General features: G+C 47.7%; 1 long non-coding RNA gene across 1 annotated transcript in view; it reads right to left on the reverse strand.

Annotated features, from left to right (window-relative positions):
* LOC128352394 (uncharacterized) overlaps window positions 1–15,865 on the reverse strand; it is a 47,334-nt gene that overhangs the window by 30,534 nt on the left and 935 nt on the right. The gene's annotated exons all lie outside the window — the stretch shown is intronic.

Genomic DNA, 15,865 nt, shown 5'->3' on the forward strand with positions numbered 1-15,865 from the left:
ATAGATTTTGGCAGTCCCACTGCCCTCTCCCTGCAAGTCAACTATGTACAACAACAAGCAACACAATACACATCAACGTATTTACATGTCATCTACAGAGTGCCACACTGGCACAAAGCACCTAGGATCTGTGTGTGTGACCATGCCCCCCCCCCGAGTGCTGTGGTCAGGTGGAACCAGGGGCTAGTTCAGCATTGGGTTATACCAGTGGGGGGGGGGGTATCCAGTTGCCAAGTCACAGCACTAGCAGGCATGCGCTGGAAGACTCCAAGGAGGAGTTGGAGGTGGAGACAGAGCTGACAGCAGATCACACCAGAGGAGGGTGGACAAGGACCAGAAGTTCCAAAGGAGAGTGGGTCTAACGCACAAGCAGTCAAAGATGAGTTAGAGCTGGGTGAGGCAGCTCTTGTGGAGGAGGCGCAACCACTTTCAGCTGTGGAGAGGCACCAGTCCAAGAGACAGTAAGAGATAAGAAGCCACATGCGTAGAACAACAGGCAAAGCTGCTGACTCAGCAACTCTTAATTAACAGCACCCGGGGTCAGCCTATTTAAGACAACTGTAACATAGCTACCCTGCTGATAGCAACATCAATTTCCTGTGAGCTAATTGGCTGTGTTGGGTATTACCTTGACCATGTTTAGACCCTGGACTGTGTTGACCTTGCCTGTGGATTTCGCTTTGGACTCTGTTGGATTTATTGGATTGACTCGGACTGGACATGGTTTGGAGCATTTATTCCTATTAGACTTTTGCTGTTCTACTTCTGCCTCTGTTACACTTCGTCTGGCTAGCCTGACAGATTTACGACAGATAGGGATGAGTGGAAGCTGCCGGGCAGGTGACCGGCACCATAGGTCAACCATGGGCCAATCACTCACCCAGCTCAACCTCCAGCTCAAAGTAGCCCAGCAGGGGGAGTGTAACCTTGAGGAAAACCAGCTGCTTGACCAAGCCAGGGTACAACTGGGACCGAGTGGATGTTACTATGTTGTCAGTATGTGAAAACACTTGCTCGCTCTGGACACTGGTTGGCGGGCAGGAGAGGAGGTGCACACCAACTACCACCAGGTCCGGCCAGACTTGGCGGTGGGTTGCCCAAAACTGCACACGGTCCATCTCGGGGTCTTTCTCCACAGGATCCTCCAAGTACTGGGCAACACATTGCACAGCACTGGTCGGCCTGGTAGGCTGCATCTCCTGCAAACTAGGCAAGGCGCCAAGGCACACCCACTTAAACCACTGGGCTGATTTAGTGGGAGGAACCACCTGTTGTGTTGGTGCTGCCGCCTGAGATGCCGTGCCGCCAGACTGGGAAGAAGAAGAAGGGGTGGGAGCTGATGGGTCGCCCACACTGCTGCTGCTGGGTGGGGTCATGCACACTCTGGGGGTGGACCATCACCACCCTCCTTGTCTCTGTCTATCCTAGTGACCTCCTCTTCCCCAACTCTATCGACCAGGAGGTCCCTCCACCTGGGCAAGTCATTCACGCAAACAACATTGCCCTTGATGGTCGGGTCATAAAGACAAGCCAGGACATACTCCTCCCTGTCACCCAACTCATCGACCAGCCTGCCGACAACCCTGGCCTTCAGCTTTCCAGCCAGAGCACACCCCTCTGGTGTGGTCAGCAAAGTCTGCAGTTCACCCATCAGCTTCTCCAGGAGGAGAGCCACGGGAAAGGCCTGGCTCAGAGAAGTGGTGTTGCCACATAAGCTCTTTGTGGCAAACAGGAAGGGCTCGAGTGCCAACACCATCTCGGACATGAGCTTCCACTTCACATTGGATAGGTTGCACATGCCCAAGGACTTGTTCCTTGCCAGGTTGTCAAGGGCCACCTCCTACTCCAGCAGGCTCTGGAACAAGAGGAAGATGGAGTTCCACCAGGTATCTACATTCATGGGGATGAGATATTGTGGAAGCCCATAGACACGCTGCTGCTCATGAAGCAGGTGCCTGGACTCCTCATTCCAGTGGATGTGGGCTGCAATCTTGCGGGACTTCTCCACAAGTGCAGCCATGGCAGCAACAGCACCTACCATGGGGTGACCCTGTTCCCTAAATGCCTTTGCCTCCTTGAGGCCAAGGGCATCCCTGACAGTCAGATGGAGCATGGGTGCCATGCAGAGGATGTTCATACACTCCAACATTGACTCTACTGCTGCTGTTATGTTGGAGCCATTGTCTGTCACAATGAAGCCCTGGGAGAGGTGTGGCAACCTGCCTATCCACTCCTCAATTTTGGCGGCTGAGTGTAGCTTCCATCTTCTCCTTGGTGTGCTTGACATCCAAGGCCTTCACGTGCAAGACAGCCCACCTGCACTGAAATGTGGTGTGGGGCGTGCTGGAGGCAGAGGCAGTACCTGAGGTCCTCTCTCTTTCCGGACCCCACCAGTGGGTGGTCAAGGCGAAGAAAGCAGCGTGCATCCCAGTCACACTGTTCCACAGATCAGTGGTGAAATCGTCCTAAACCTGTTAGCTCGGCTAACCCAACAGGATTTGCAACCCCTTCAGCTCTCCCGCCGTGAGTTATACAGAAAGTAGCAGCGAAGCTGCACAAAGGAAAACGAAAGACTCACAAAGAAAAATAGTAGTAACAAGTCCCCTGAACTAAACTAGGTACCCCCCTCTATGAGTAATAACTAAAAAGAAAACAACAGAGCAAGGAATGAATAGAACAAAGGACACCAGAGCAAGGAATTAACAGAACAAGAAACGCAGAGCAGGAAAGAACAGAACAAGGGCAAACTGGAACTCGAAAAGTTGAGGAATTCTAAATAGAAACATGGTCTGCGGTATGCGAAAGTTGCTAACAGCATCTGTGCAAGTCACAGACTGCTTAATATATGGCTCAAGAGAACCAGCAGCCAATCAAGCTTCCCTGAGTCAGCACTTCTACTTCCTCTCCTGTGATATCCTGCAGCTGCGTGTCTCCCACTGAGCCTTCCTCTTGAGACGTCTTCTCAAGACAGGTGAAATCCCAGCCTCCTCCTGATCAGCCTTCATGTCTGGCAGCTGTTCCAATTCCTCAGCTCCAGAGTCTGGTCTCCCTGCCAAATCCTATTTCTGTGCTTCTGAGCCCTCACTACCAACCATATCCTCCTGTTCCACCTCTGACTCTTCTGAGTCAGAGGTCTAAGCCATGACAGAAATGTACGCTGGTGCAAGCCAGTCCCACATGCAGCATGGCTGACACGAGCAACCTGCACCGCCTGTACAGTGAGGGGTCCACATTCTTGCTGAACATGTTCCTTGAGGAGGCTTTTTTTAAAGCACCACACAAGTTAAAGGCAGGCACTTTCCAAGTTTGAAATCCCACAAACCTTACAATCAGATTGCTTGACAAATATGCAGATAAAGATAGAGCTCTGTATAGAGAATTAAAGAGCATGCGAGTGAATATTTCCATTTTATTCCTTGCCTCTCTCCCTCCCCATCCTTCAGTTTTGCCAGCTTACAAAGTATTAAACCAATATTATCTTTTTAAGGGATGTTTTGTCTACTTACTTCTGTGCCATCTATACCTGTTTTTTAAACGGCTCGGGTCTATTGCATTCTTCTGACTCCCTAGATCAGGAAAAAACTAGACTAGGGCCTCACAAAGGCCTTTTGAGCATGTGTGGCGACCTCCAAAATGGCCACTGCAATGATCACTGTGATCAATGATCACTGTATGATCAATGATCATTGATCACAGTGATCAATGATCACTGTAGGCCTGAACAGGCCTGAAATCAGACTGGGATGGGTTGTGGCAGTGTTCTAAGAGGCTGGAGGGGGAGCCATTGCGGACCCCCCTCAGGCCTTCCCCTGAAGGGGCTACAGGTTAATTTAAAAAAAAAATTTAAAAGAAATAATTCATGAATTGGGGAAAGGGTGGGGGCAGTATGGTACTGGCACCCCCCAAGTGGCACCTAGGGCATGTGCCCTGGGTGCCCCCCTAGTTTTGCCTATGAGTGGACACAGCAAGCAGCAGTTGGGGCATCCTGAGGGACCTCAAAATGCCACCAAACATCACTGCTCTGGGTGGCCTCCAATGCCCTGGGCACCGTCTTGGGCCTCTTCGGGGACAGCAGACCTAAGGGGCTGCTGGTGCTCGCCCACCACCATCACTCACCCCCTTCCACCCTGCGTGGAAGAAGAAGGGCCTGGCTTCACTGGAGGAAGGGCCACCCCCTCCACCTCAGCAGCAGACCCTTCCCCCTTGGAGCCAGACTGGGAGGAGCCAGCTCTGGACTCTACCATGACCTAGTCATCATCAGGGAGGCCTCCACTGAGTGGTGAGAAGAGCTTGGAGGGGGCTGCAAGAAGGATGGGAAATCTTGCTGCACTGCCAACCGTCCAGCCCCTGCCCTCCACCCTCACCATGGAAGAAGCTTCCCTGGCAGAAGAGCCCCCTGCACCACCAGGCTCTGCACCGGGCACCAGCCCTGGCGGTGCACCACCCGATGGACCTGCCAATGGTCCAGGAGTTGGCTTGGCGTCAGCATCAGGCTCCTCTAGATAGGAGAGCCTTCACAACACCACCTCACCTGGGCCAAAGAATTCACTGATGGGGACCTGTGGGATCTGAAGATGGAGTCTTCTCTGCCTAGGGACCCCCGCCCCACACACACCTCTGCCTGCCAACCGGCTGTGAGCTTTGTTTGCCACACAGCGTCCAGACATTCCTGAAGACCATGGGGGCTTTTAAAAAAAATGGAAAAATGTTTTTAAAATGGAGGGGTTTTTTTAGCACCCTGGGGGGGGGGGCTTTTAAAAAAGCCTATGGGGGGAAACCTATGGGGGTGAACCTTTTTTTTTTAAAAAAAACCCTATTTAAAGAAAACCCTTTAAAAACAAGTCTATCCACCCACTCCACCTACAACAATACAATACGATACGATAAAAAACAATGTAATAAATTATACAAGTGGGGGGGCAACTAAGGGGGGACCTGTGAAAACAAGAAACAACATGTAAAGAAAAAACCCCCACAGAAAATCTACCTCCCCACACCCAAACATGAAAGGAGGTCCTATTTAAGGAACACTAAAGGGGGAAAGGGGGACAACAAAAAGTATTGTCCTCATTGTCCTGGAGATCCTCTGCCCCACGCACTGGTCAGGAAAAAAAGAAGGAATTCCAGACCACTGGCAGGCTGGCACAGCACGGGCAGGCAGGCACAGCTGGGGAGGGGGTAGGGCAGAATGAAAAGCTTTCCAGCTATTTCACCCACCCAAAAAACAAATTAAAAGTAAAAGAACTGAGAAAATAAATAAAAAGGCTGATGGGGCGAAAGCCTGTGGGGATGGGGATGGGGAAGAGGGAAGGGAAGGGGTGGACAGAGAGGTGCTGGACTCTGGAATAGGCAGTGTGCTAAGCACAGTAAGAAAAGGATTAACAAAGAAAAGCACCTGCTCCAGAGAAAACAAGGTGGGGGGAACCCCCAAAGAACTCAGAATAAAATAAAAACAACCAGCAGTGCCTGCTGAGCTGAGGAGGACTCTCTCTATATATATCTCAACACAGCCAACAGATTTAAAAGCAGCAGCCATCAAAAGCAAAAAAGGTGGGGGGAAGTGGGGACTGGGTTAGGGAAATGGGCCAGAGAGAGGCCTCAGGCCAAAGGGCCTGGGCCCCACCCTGGCCAAGAGGAGGGGGGAGGGGGAGAGACACAGAAACTCACTCACTCACTCGGGGGGGGGAATTAAAGCTGTAGAAGGAACGAACACACACACACACAGTCACACCAGGGAGAAAAGGGTTTAAAGCAGGGGAGAGAAAGGGGGCGGGGCAGAAAAACAGGCAGAAGGGAGGATTGGGAACAAAAACACAGCAGGCTGCCAAGCAGACTCTCACCACACCAGTAGTAGCTACAGCAGGCCAGAAGGAAGCCAAGGATCACTGCAGTCAGAGTGATTTTGCTAGGTCAGAGGCTTGGCTTTAAATAGGATTTAAAGCTCCCTCCTTTGGGAGCCCCCACCTTTGCCCTCCCCCTTGGCCAGTAGGGTGCCATTTCTCAAGGACTGGCAAAGTGCAGAGCCAGACTCATCTGACTAATCAGGGAAGCAAGAGCTTAGCCAATGAAATCAAGCAACACAAGTCACACAAAATGGAGGACACATCTAAAATGCCCTCTAGAACCTTCAAACAGGCTCGAAATGAACCTGGCTCAGTTGGTTTGAATTCAGACCGGCATTGCCAATGCAATGCCCTGTTTGGTCCCAGTTTGAACCTTCGAACTGAACCAGTTCAAATTCGAACTGGTTTGTACATCCCTATGTCTAAGGAGATTTAACACTGCATTACATTTGCTTTTATCTCACTTTATTGATAGTTGCTGTTTTATCATGCATTTGTTATTATTTTAAAATATTTATTATAAGCCATGCTGATAATTGTCTGTTGAAGGGTGGTATACAGATTTATTAACATTTTTAAAAAGTGTGTATTGTATTCTATACTTAGTGTAAATCCTTGTTACTTTCTGCTATTCTGAGAATAATTCTTTGGCCACTGACCTTGGTATAAGGAGTGGGTGAATCATTCCTTTAAGTTAACTTTATATACAGCTCTTACACTCAAGGAGATTTAAAATAATCCTAAATAAAAATATATTCAATTTTTCAAAGGAAGTCTTGAGCTTCAGGATAACTATTTATAGATAATTGCTGCCTTGCTGCATCCTGGAACAAATGTCCTTTTGAAAAGGAAATCTGAGAGGCTAATAAATTTTAACACCACAAGATACAGACATTGATTAGTGCAGTGAATTCTGAAGCACAATGAAAAAGCACAGTGGCAAATTATTGATACGGTGGAGGAAAACTTTTAGCAACAATTTACTTTAAATAAAGCATCGCTGGTGGTCTGAAAAATGGTGACCCAACTGTTTCTAAACTGTTTACAACCATCAATAATAATAATAATTAATAATACATCAGATATAACTGTAGTTGAGAAGAAAGAAAAACAAGTTAAAATAATTGACATACCAATACCAGGTGATAGCAGAATAGAAGAAAAAGAAATAGAAAAAATAACAAAATACAAAGATCTACAAATTGAAATTGAAAGGCTGTGGCAGAAGAATACCAAAATAATCCCAGTAGTAATTGGCGCCCTAGGTGCAATTCCAGAACAACTTGAAGAGCACCTCAACATCATAGGGGCCACAGAAATCACTACCAGTCAATTACAAAAAGCAACTTTACTGGGAACAGCCTGTATTCTGTTATGATATCAATAATAATAACAGCAACAACATTGACAATAAAATTCAGTCATCCCAGGTCCTTGGGAAGGACTCGATGTCCGGATAAAACAAACCAGTCAATAACACTTGACTGACTGTGTAAACAAAAAATAATAATAATACAATCTTTACAGAAAAGAGCAAAGCACTAACACTTTGATGAAATATTTCTTCCAATTAAAGATGGATAATTATATTATAAATAACTCTTTGAGAATCATAGGAGTGTAGAATTGTGAAGCAGTTGGTTATTTGACCGTGCATCAAGGACCATCTATGGGCCATTTACACACTCCTTCTAAGTTGAAATAAGAGCCTCCCCATCTCTAGCAACGTTTAAAAAGGCACTGACATATTTATTCACCCAGGCTTTTAATTAGATTTATGGTTTTAATGTTTAGTGTTGGTTTTAAATGATTTCAATGTTAATGATTTTAATGTTTAAATGATTTAACGTTTTAAATTATTTTAATTGTAAACTGCCCAGAGACTCAAATTTTGGGCAGTATAAAAATATGTTAAACAAACAAACAAACAAACAAACAAACAAACAAACAAACAAACAAAATTAATAAATGAGAAAAGATGTATACTTAGGGGAGATTCACACAATTGCAATGGGCAGGCAGGGAAAGCACGAGGGAAGGCTGCTTTCACCTTACCTTCCCCCTAGACATCCACGGAGGTCCTTTTCGGTGTGTCTCCTGCACAATCCCATGGGCAGCCATGTCTGTGCAGCTCTGTGAAGCACGGAGCAGGGTGGAAGGACCTGGGGCCAGAACTTGTTGTTCCAGCCACCAGGCATCCCTCAATGCAACTCATTGCATAAGGATTGCATTGGGCATTTTCCCCTCAGACAGGCGCTCTATGCACCCATCTCTGTGACTCCTTGGGCTTACATAGGAAGCTGCCATATACTGAGTCGGACCATTGGTCTATTTAGCTCAGTATTGTCTTCACAGACTGGCAGCGGCTTCTCCAAGGTAGAAATTTCTCTCAGCCCTATCTTGGAGAAGCCAGGGAGGGAACTTGAAACCTTCTGCTCTTCCCAGAGTGGCTCCATCCCCTGAGGGGAATCTCTTACAGAGCTCATACAGGTCTCCCATTCATATGCAAACCCTGCTTAGCTAAGGAGACAAGTCATGCTTGCTACCACAAGACCAGCTCGCTTCATAGGAACATAGGAAGCTGTCATATACTGAGTCAGACCATTGCTCTATCTAGCTCAGTATTGTCTTCACAGACTGGCAGCGGCTTCTCCAAGGTTGCAGCCTTGGAGTAAAACATGCAGCCCAAAGAGTAAAACAATACCCAGTAGCTGGGTTAAGGGTGTGAGAGTACCCTTCTTGGCTAAAAGCAAGGTTAGTTAAGGGGATTAGGTAGTCAGGGAGTGGAGAGATCCAGGAGGATCTCGCTGCTCCTCACAACCAGCCTAACCCTGCCTGGGGAAGCCCAGGCAGAGTTAGGCTGCTCGTGAGAATAGCCCCTTAGTGTTCCTTTGCCTGTTTTGGAATCCCAAAGAAGGAAGCTGATTCCAGTGCAGGGCTGCACAACTTTGGCCCTCCAGCCAAATGACAATTCCCATTATTCCCAACCACAGTGACCAAAAGGGGTGATGGGAGTTGTCATCCAACAACAGCTGGAGGGCCAAAATTATGCTGCCCTCCTCCAGTGTCTAGTACAGGCCATGGAGTGTGGAGGGGAAGAGACACTTGCACAACCAGTGGTGGAAGTGGGTGTGCACCACCAGGTATATTCAGGTTTAGGATATCAGCACACAGTCTAGCAGTGGTACGTGAATACTACCATATGGAATTCAGAATTCCCTCCTCGTCAGGCCTTGGTCAAACTTGGAGACAGGCTGCAGTTGGGAGTACAGTTTTGGCACAGGCGGAGGAGATTTGTTACCAAAACAGCTCTATTTTGGGATGACACAGAAAGCATCCCTCTATACAACTGGAACTGTGGGCTCACAGTCTACATTTTGGGTACTTCAGTTCATGGGATCATGAACTTTTCACCTGCCCCCATTTGTCAAAGGCTCACAGCCAGTCACTTGGCATAAGCAAAGCATGGGGCAAGGTGCCCCGAGGTCACACTAGCTAAGACTGCAAGGGGCCATCCCCAGCCTCTCTCTCGTTATCTCAAGAGAAGGCAACCTGCCAGCAAGTAGACCTAATTCAAAAGGTACATCTCAAGGGAAGACAATATTCCCTTTCGCAAGAGGCTGAGGCATTCCCTTTCGCAAGAGGCTGAGGCAAGAGGCATTTTACATGATCCCCATCGCATGTTAAGGTCATCCGGGGAGGTCCGTCTCCAGTTGTCACCGGTTTGTTTGGTTGCGACTCAGAGGCGGGCCTTCTCTGTAGCTGCTCCTGCACTGTGGAATGCACTCCCAGCAGAAATTCGTAATCTTGATTCCTTATTGACCTTCAAGAGAGCCCTTAAAACCTATCTGTTTGGCCTGGCCTTTCAGGGTTTTTAATCAGTTTTAATTGTTTTAATGTTAACCTGGTTTTCAGGGTTTTAATTGTTTTGATAGTTTAATTGTTTTTTAAGATGTTTTAAATTGGTATTTATATTTGTATCTCTGTTTTAATTGTTTTTAATGTTTCTGTTTTAATTGTAAACCGCCCTGAGCCACTTCGGAAGGGCGGTATAAAAATCGATTAATTAATTAATTAATTAATTATGAGAGATAGGACTGCTGGCACTCTTTACAGCAACTCAGGAAAATGGGAGCATTTCCCAACCACCATCAATAACTTAATTGGCTGTCAACGACCAGAGGGGATGCAACCCATTAAAATCTAAAATATATATTTTTGCACCTTGGACATGCTCATCTCCATCTCAAGATAAGCCTTAAGCCCAGCTATTCACATTTCCACAAACTACTTTTGCCTTTTGTTTGGTGAGTCACACCTGAGACTGACCAGTTAATGCAACTATGAACTTCATTGTTCTACCTGAGTTTTTGCCCCTCCAGGGAGAAGCATGGCTTATGAATTGCCTCTGGGCATTTTAATGAGTATAAATACTCCTAGCCAAGCCACATGGTCTAGGAATTGGAGTTTGCATGGATTTGTACACTGCTGGTTCTCAAGAATGCGAATGGTAGTCCTTTGCGCCTCACCCTTTCTTATTCCTGCCTTTCTTCTGTGAGGAGACCTGCCGGTGCACTGACTTGCAAGTGCAGCGAACACACCACTGGACTAAGGATAGGTAAAACTAACCTTCTGCCTCTTTGAGTCTCCTCGCCCCCTCTCTCTTCTTTCTATTCCTGCCTCCAAGTACTTTCTACGGCAAGAACTAAACTACAGACAGTTTGGAACCCAAGCTAAAGTTACCTTCAGTGAGATTCTTGTTAAGATTTTATTGGCTTGCCTAACCAACTTTTGCCTTCCTGTACCCTTTTTATCCTTAAATAAACCTGTTGTATTACGTTTCTGCCTCCTCATCTTTTCCAAAATGCAAACTTACTCAAATTGATACTGTAACAGGACTGCTTTCTCCAGCCAAGCTAATTCCCCACACACAGCCAAAAGCACAGTTGGAGTGTCTAGCCAGCACTGTCCAGAACAATTCTTGTAACAGATTGGGGCTGTAACCAGGGGTGTAGCTATAACTGAGTGGTTGGGTTCAAAGAACCTGGGCCCCACAGCTCCTCCCCTCCCTATTTTCTTCATTATCTCCCTCACTCCCAGGGGCTACTGGGGAGAGGGGTGAACATGGGCCCCCTCTCCCCTAGCTATGCCCGTGGCTGTAGCTCACTGGTGAAGCATCTGCTTTGCTTGCAGAAGGTCCCAGGTTCAATCCCTGGCATCTCCAGGCAGGGCTGCGAAGGCAGCTGGGTAGGTGCCCGAAACCCTAGACAGCTGCTGCCAGTCAGAGTAGACAAAACTGAGCTAGATGGACCAATGGTCAGTACCTATGAGGAGAAGAAAGGCAAGACATGTGGTGGAAGGTGGGCTGGTGGTCACATATTGGATTAGATGGGCAGGTGGACCAGCTACACAACACAAGTTGCTGAGACTAGGTCTGGGAGTCTCTCTCTCTCAAAATGGCTCCTGCCATTTGGTGGGGGTAGGGTGGGATGCTATGGAACAGCAAGGCTCAAGCAAACCCGTATCTTCCCTGTAAGCTGTTCTGGTGGTGCAGGAGGTAAAGTGGTGGAGACCCTGGTTCCCTTCCCCTCGTGCCTCACACCAAGGGTGGGCAGGTACCCCCTGAGTCACAGTTAACTTGCCCCCCACACCTGCCCCGCATGTGTGTTTCAGAAATCTCTCCTTGGAGGCCTTCAGGAGAGCCTTACCCATCTTTTTAGCTTGGCTTTTAATGATATTTAGTTTTAATGTTAATTTCAATCTGCTTTGCAATGGTTTTTGGTTTTAATCAGTATGTATTTTTTATTTTAGTGTAAACCACCCAGAGCCACTTTACGAAGGTTAGTATAAGAATTGGATAACTAACTAACTAAAACAAAACAAAAACAAAAACAACATTTGAGACACAGCTCACCCACTCATAAATGCACTTTGCCCTTTCTATGCTACCCCTCAATTTTTTTTCCTAGTACTGCCACTGCCTCTAGGGGTGTGCATGGAACCAGCTAGCCTGGCTCGGTTTGAGTCCAGACCGGACTTGAACCAGACCGGGCCAGTTCGGTCTGGCACCCCCTCGAACTCCCCTGGTTTGGTTGAGTCTGGGCCATGCAGAGGCCAATTGTGCAGGCGCAGCAGACTCTAAAATGGCCACACCAGAGGGGGAAGGCCTGAACAGGCCGAAAAGCCGGCTAAATGGGCTGGTTTGGGCTGCAGGGGAGGCTGGCAGGGGGAGGGGGAACCTCAGCGGACCTCCCCACCACCACGTCCAGCAACTCCCCCGAAGGTGGTAAGTAACACACAATTAAAAAAAAAAAAATTAAGTCCACAAATCCCCCGAACAGTCGGCAGGGTGTGTGTGTTCGATCCGGGGTCGGACCGAACAGGGGATGGTTCGATTCAACCCCCAACCTTCGAACTGAACAGGTTCGATGTTGAACCTGTCTAAATAGGATGGAGAAAGGTGTATGGTAGGACCTGGACCAGGGCCAGGTTAGAGGACATGGGGGTGGGGGGAACTGGCCTAAACCATATTCTAGGTTCCCCTTATCTTTCACATATAAGCTACAGCAGCAGTTCTTAAATTTTGGTCCCCAGATGTTCTAGTCCAACAACATCTGGGGGCTGAGGTTTGAGAACCCTTGAGCTACAGTTTCTTGTCTGCTGACATCTGTCTGTTTGCTATATTTATAAACCATGTAACACCTAAATCTCAAGGCAGTGTGCACACAACAATAAACACAATTAAAATTTTAAATATATAGTTTTAACAAAAACATTTTTAAAAACATTTTTAGCAAAAGACCTGAGAAAACAGGTGGATCTTAAGCGATATTTTTAAAGATGGCCAGAGATGGAGTAGCTCTTATACGGACAGAGAACACATTCCAAAGCCCTGGGGCAGCCACAGAGAAGGCCTAGTCTTGCTTAGGCACCAAACAAGCTGGTGGCAGCCATTACTAAACCTCCACATGTGATCTCAGTTAGTGGCAGGTTTCATGACAAAGAAGGCATTCTATTAAATGCCCTGGACCCAAGCTGTTAAGGGCGTTATGGGTAATAACCAGCACTTTGTATTTTGCTTGGAAACATATTGGCAGCCCATGCATTATAATCAAAAGTGAGAGCAGACAAATGTACATACACATGTGCCTAGATCCAAACACCCACATGCACTTTGAGGTACATATGGAATGCCTTTGTGTGTATCCCTGAGAGCACTTGCTGCCATTTCTGCACTGAAATGAATGAGTCAAGTGGCATGAGCCCTTGGCACTGTATGTGCATTGTGCTGAGGGCTGTGAGAAGAAACACTAAAGTCCTCGCAAAGCAGAGTATGCTCTTGTAGTAAAGAAGTTTAGCTCAAGAGATTATCCGCAAACATTAAGTTGAGTTCAAAAAACAAATGAAGATTTATTAAGAAACTAAACATCATCATTGAACAACATACACAAACAAGCACTATCCTTCAACAATAACAGTACTAACTGATTCTTAACTGGCCAAGAGAGTAGAGATGTGCACAAACAGCTTGTGTACAGGCTGGTGGGGCAGGAAGCAGAGAAGAACCCTGCCACAAAAGTTTAATGAAAAAGGTGAATTCTTCTCAGAATGCAAGAGGTGACCAGCAGATGGCGCTGCAAAAATCATGCAAAGTCCCTGCTCAGTGTGTTTATGGAGTGTATGATCACCCTAGGCAGGAGCAGCTTGTAGGGATGTGCATGGAACCAGCTCCCTTCGAGCCAATGGTGGGGTGGGGGTGACTTTAAGGAATGGGGGAGGGTGCACTCCCCCCCCCATCCCCGCCACCGCTCTTCTCCCTCCAGCGCTCTGTAGAAAAATAGGCGGTCGAGGAAGCAGTGTACTTCCTTGCTGCCCCATTGTTGCAATGGCTGGAAGTGGGACCAGAAGTGCAGTGCAAATTGTGGTCCCACTTCCAGTCACTGCAACAACTGGGCGGCAAGGAGGCATGCTGCCATCCCGACCACCTATTTCTCTACAGAGCACCGGAGGCGGAAGCGCAGAGGGGTGGGTGAGTAACTGTTCTCTCCCCCAATCCTTAAAGCCACCTCACCCCCGCATTCAAACTGTTTCAAATGCAGGGATTCTGAACCTGTTTGGTGGTCTAACACCGAACAAGTTTGTGCACATCCCTAGAGGCTTGTTCTAATGAGCTGGGGTGGTGGTGCTGGCAAGGGTCATAAATGTCTCTTCTTCTTGAAGATCCATTTGGCCCTTTCTCTCCTATCCCGCCCTGCCCCAGCATTAATAGGAGCTGTGCTCAGTTAATCAGCACAGCACCACCTGATGGATGGCCAACCTGCAAACAGAGTGGCTCTTATTAAGGCTGCTCCAAGAAGGAAATGTAGTATCTTCTCCTAGGTAAGGTTGTGTTAGGCATACTCACAACCAGTCACTTTGTTGGCCTGATCTTGGGCCTGAAGAAGCAGGAGACAAAGTAGGTTTAGAAGCCTTCTGAATTCAGACAAGACTGCCACAACTCTTGGCACTTAGAAAACAGAAAGCTGAGCCACACCCAACCAAACACAACCTAATCTTAAAGAGACAGGACATATATATTACAGGAGAGGCAGCTCAGCTGTGCCTCCCCCCGCTTCCCCAGTTTGTTAGGACAAGCTGCTACCGGCACTAGGAGATAGCATGTAAGCTCACAGCAGCACGTGTCCAAGGAGTAAGATCACACCTGGGAACTTGCCCAGAAACCTTTAGCATCCCACAGTTTTAGCACCCCCCATTGCTGCCTGGAAAGACCTTTGGTATACATAGGATTCCTTGTGCTCCAAGTAGAGGTGGACCTCGGTACACGTGGCCCCATCAGTTGCGTTTTCATGTATCCATGGTCAGGCAATTGACACCCAACACGTGCGGCAGGGAAAAGTTTAAAGAGGGTTAATTTTCACAAATCTGTGTCTTTGCGGTGGCCAGAAATGATCTTTTTATCAGCTTTGGCTGATAAGTCAGCTACGTCCATTTCTAGAGGTGAATGACTTTAAAACAGTGGTACATGTGCTGGTAACCTCCAGACTAGACTACTGTAATGTGCTCTATGTGAGGCTGCCTTTAACGTAGTCTGGAAACTACAATTGGTACAGAATGCGGCAGCCAGTTTAGTCATAGGAACATAGGAAGCTGCCACATACTGAGTCAGACCATTGGTCTATCTAGCTCAGTATTGTCTTCACAGACTGGCCGCGGCTTCTGCAAAGTTGCAGGCAGGAGTCTCTCTCAGCCCTATCTTGGAAATGCTGCCAGGGAGGGAACTTGAAACCTTCTGCTCTTCCCAGAGTGGCTCCATTCCCTAAGGGGAATATCTCACAGTTCTCACACTTCTAGTCTCCCATCCATATGCAACCAGGGCAGACCCTGCTTAGCTAAGGGGACAAGTCATGCTTACTGCCACGAGACCAGCTCTCCTCTCCTAAACTTGGCAAGAATATCTCCCTGCTCCAACATCCCCCATCCCCATTTTGCCCCCAAACCTCTTCAGCACTGTTCCTGGGATAATGTTCAGATCAGATGCAACCAGGACACCAGGAGATCATGCCAGCTGGACCAGACCAAAGCAGGCTCCCATCCTCTTTTAAAGCGTTCTGGGCTAGCGGCCTTCTCTCCATCTTGTGGTAGGGAATTCCATAAGTTTGTTCATGAAGTGAGGCAGGGTTTAATTTCCTACCAATCCATTTTGTCGGCTGACCACCCTTTATCGTATCATGAAACAGACTTGTGATGTTGTCCTCTTGCTGCGGTTCAAAGCAGTGATGGAAAGTAGTGTGTTCAGGTGGGGGGGGCAGGGTTTCCATCGGAGTGCTGTGAGAAGTCGTTTCTACATGTGCCAGGTCTCTGGGAGAACATGAAGGGACCACATAACACCGGTTGTAAAAGAACTGCACTGGCTGCCAATATGTTTCCGGGTAAAATAGAAAGTGCTGGTTCAGGGGTGGAGCCATCACTGGGCGAAAGGGTTCAAAGAACCTGGGCTGCCACCAATCAGAGGCCATACCCTG

Source organism: Hemicordylus capensis, chromosome 3, assembly GCF_027244095.1.
Source record: "Hemicordylus capensis ecotype Gifberg chromosome 3, rHemCap1.1.pri, whole genome shotgun sequence".
In the NCBI taxonomy this organism is placed as follows: Eukaryota; Metazoa; Chordata; class Lepidosauria; order Squamata; family Cordylidae; genus Hemicordylus; species Hemicordylus capensis.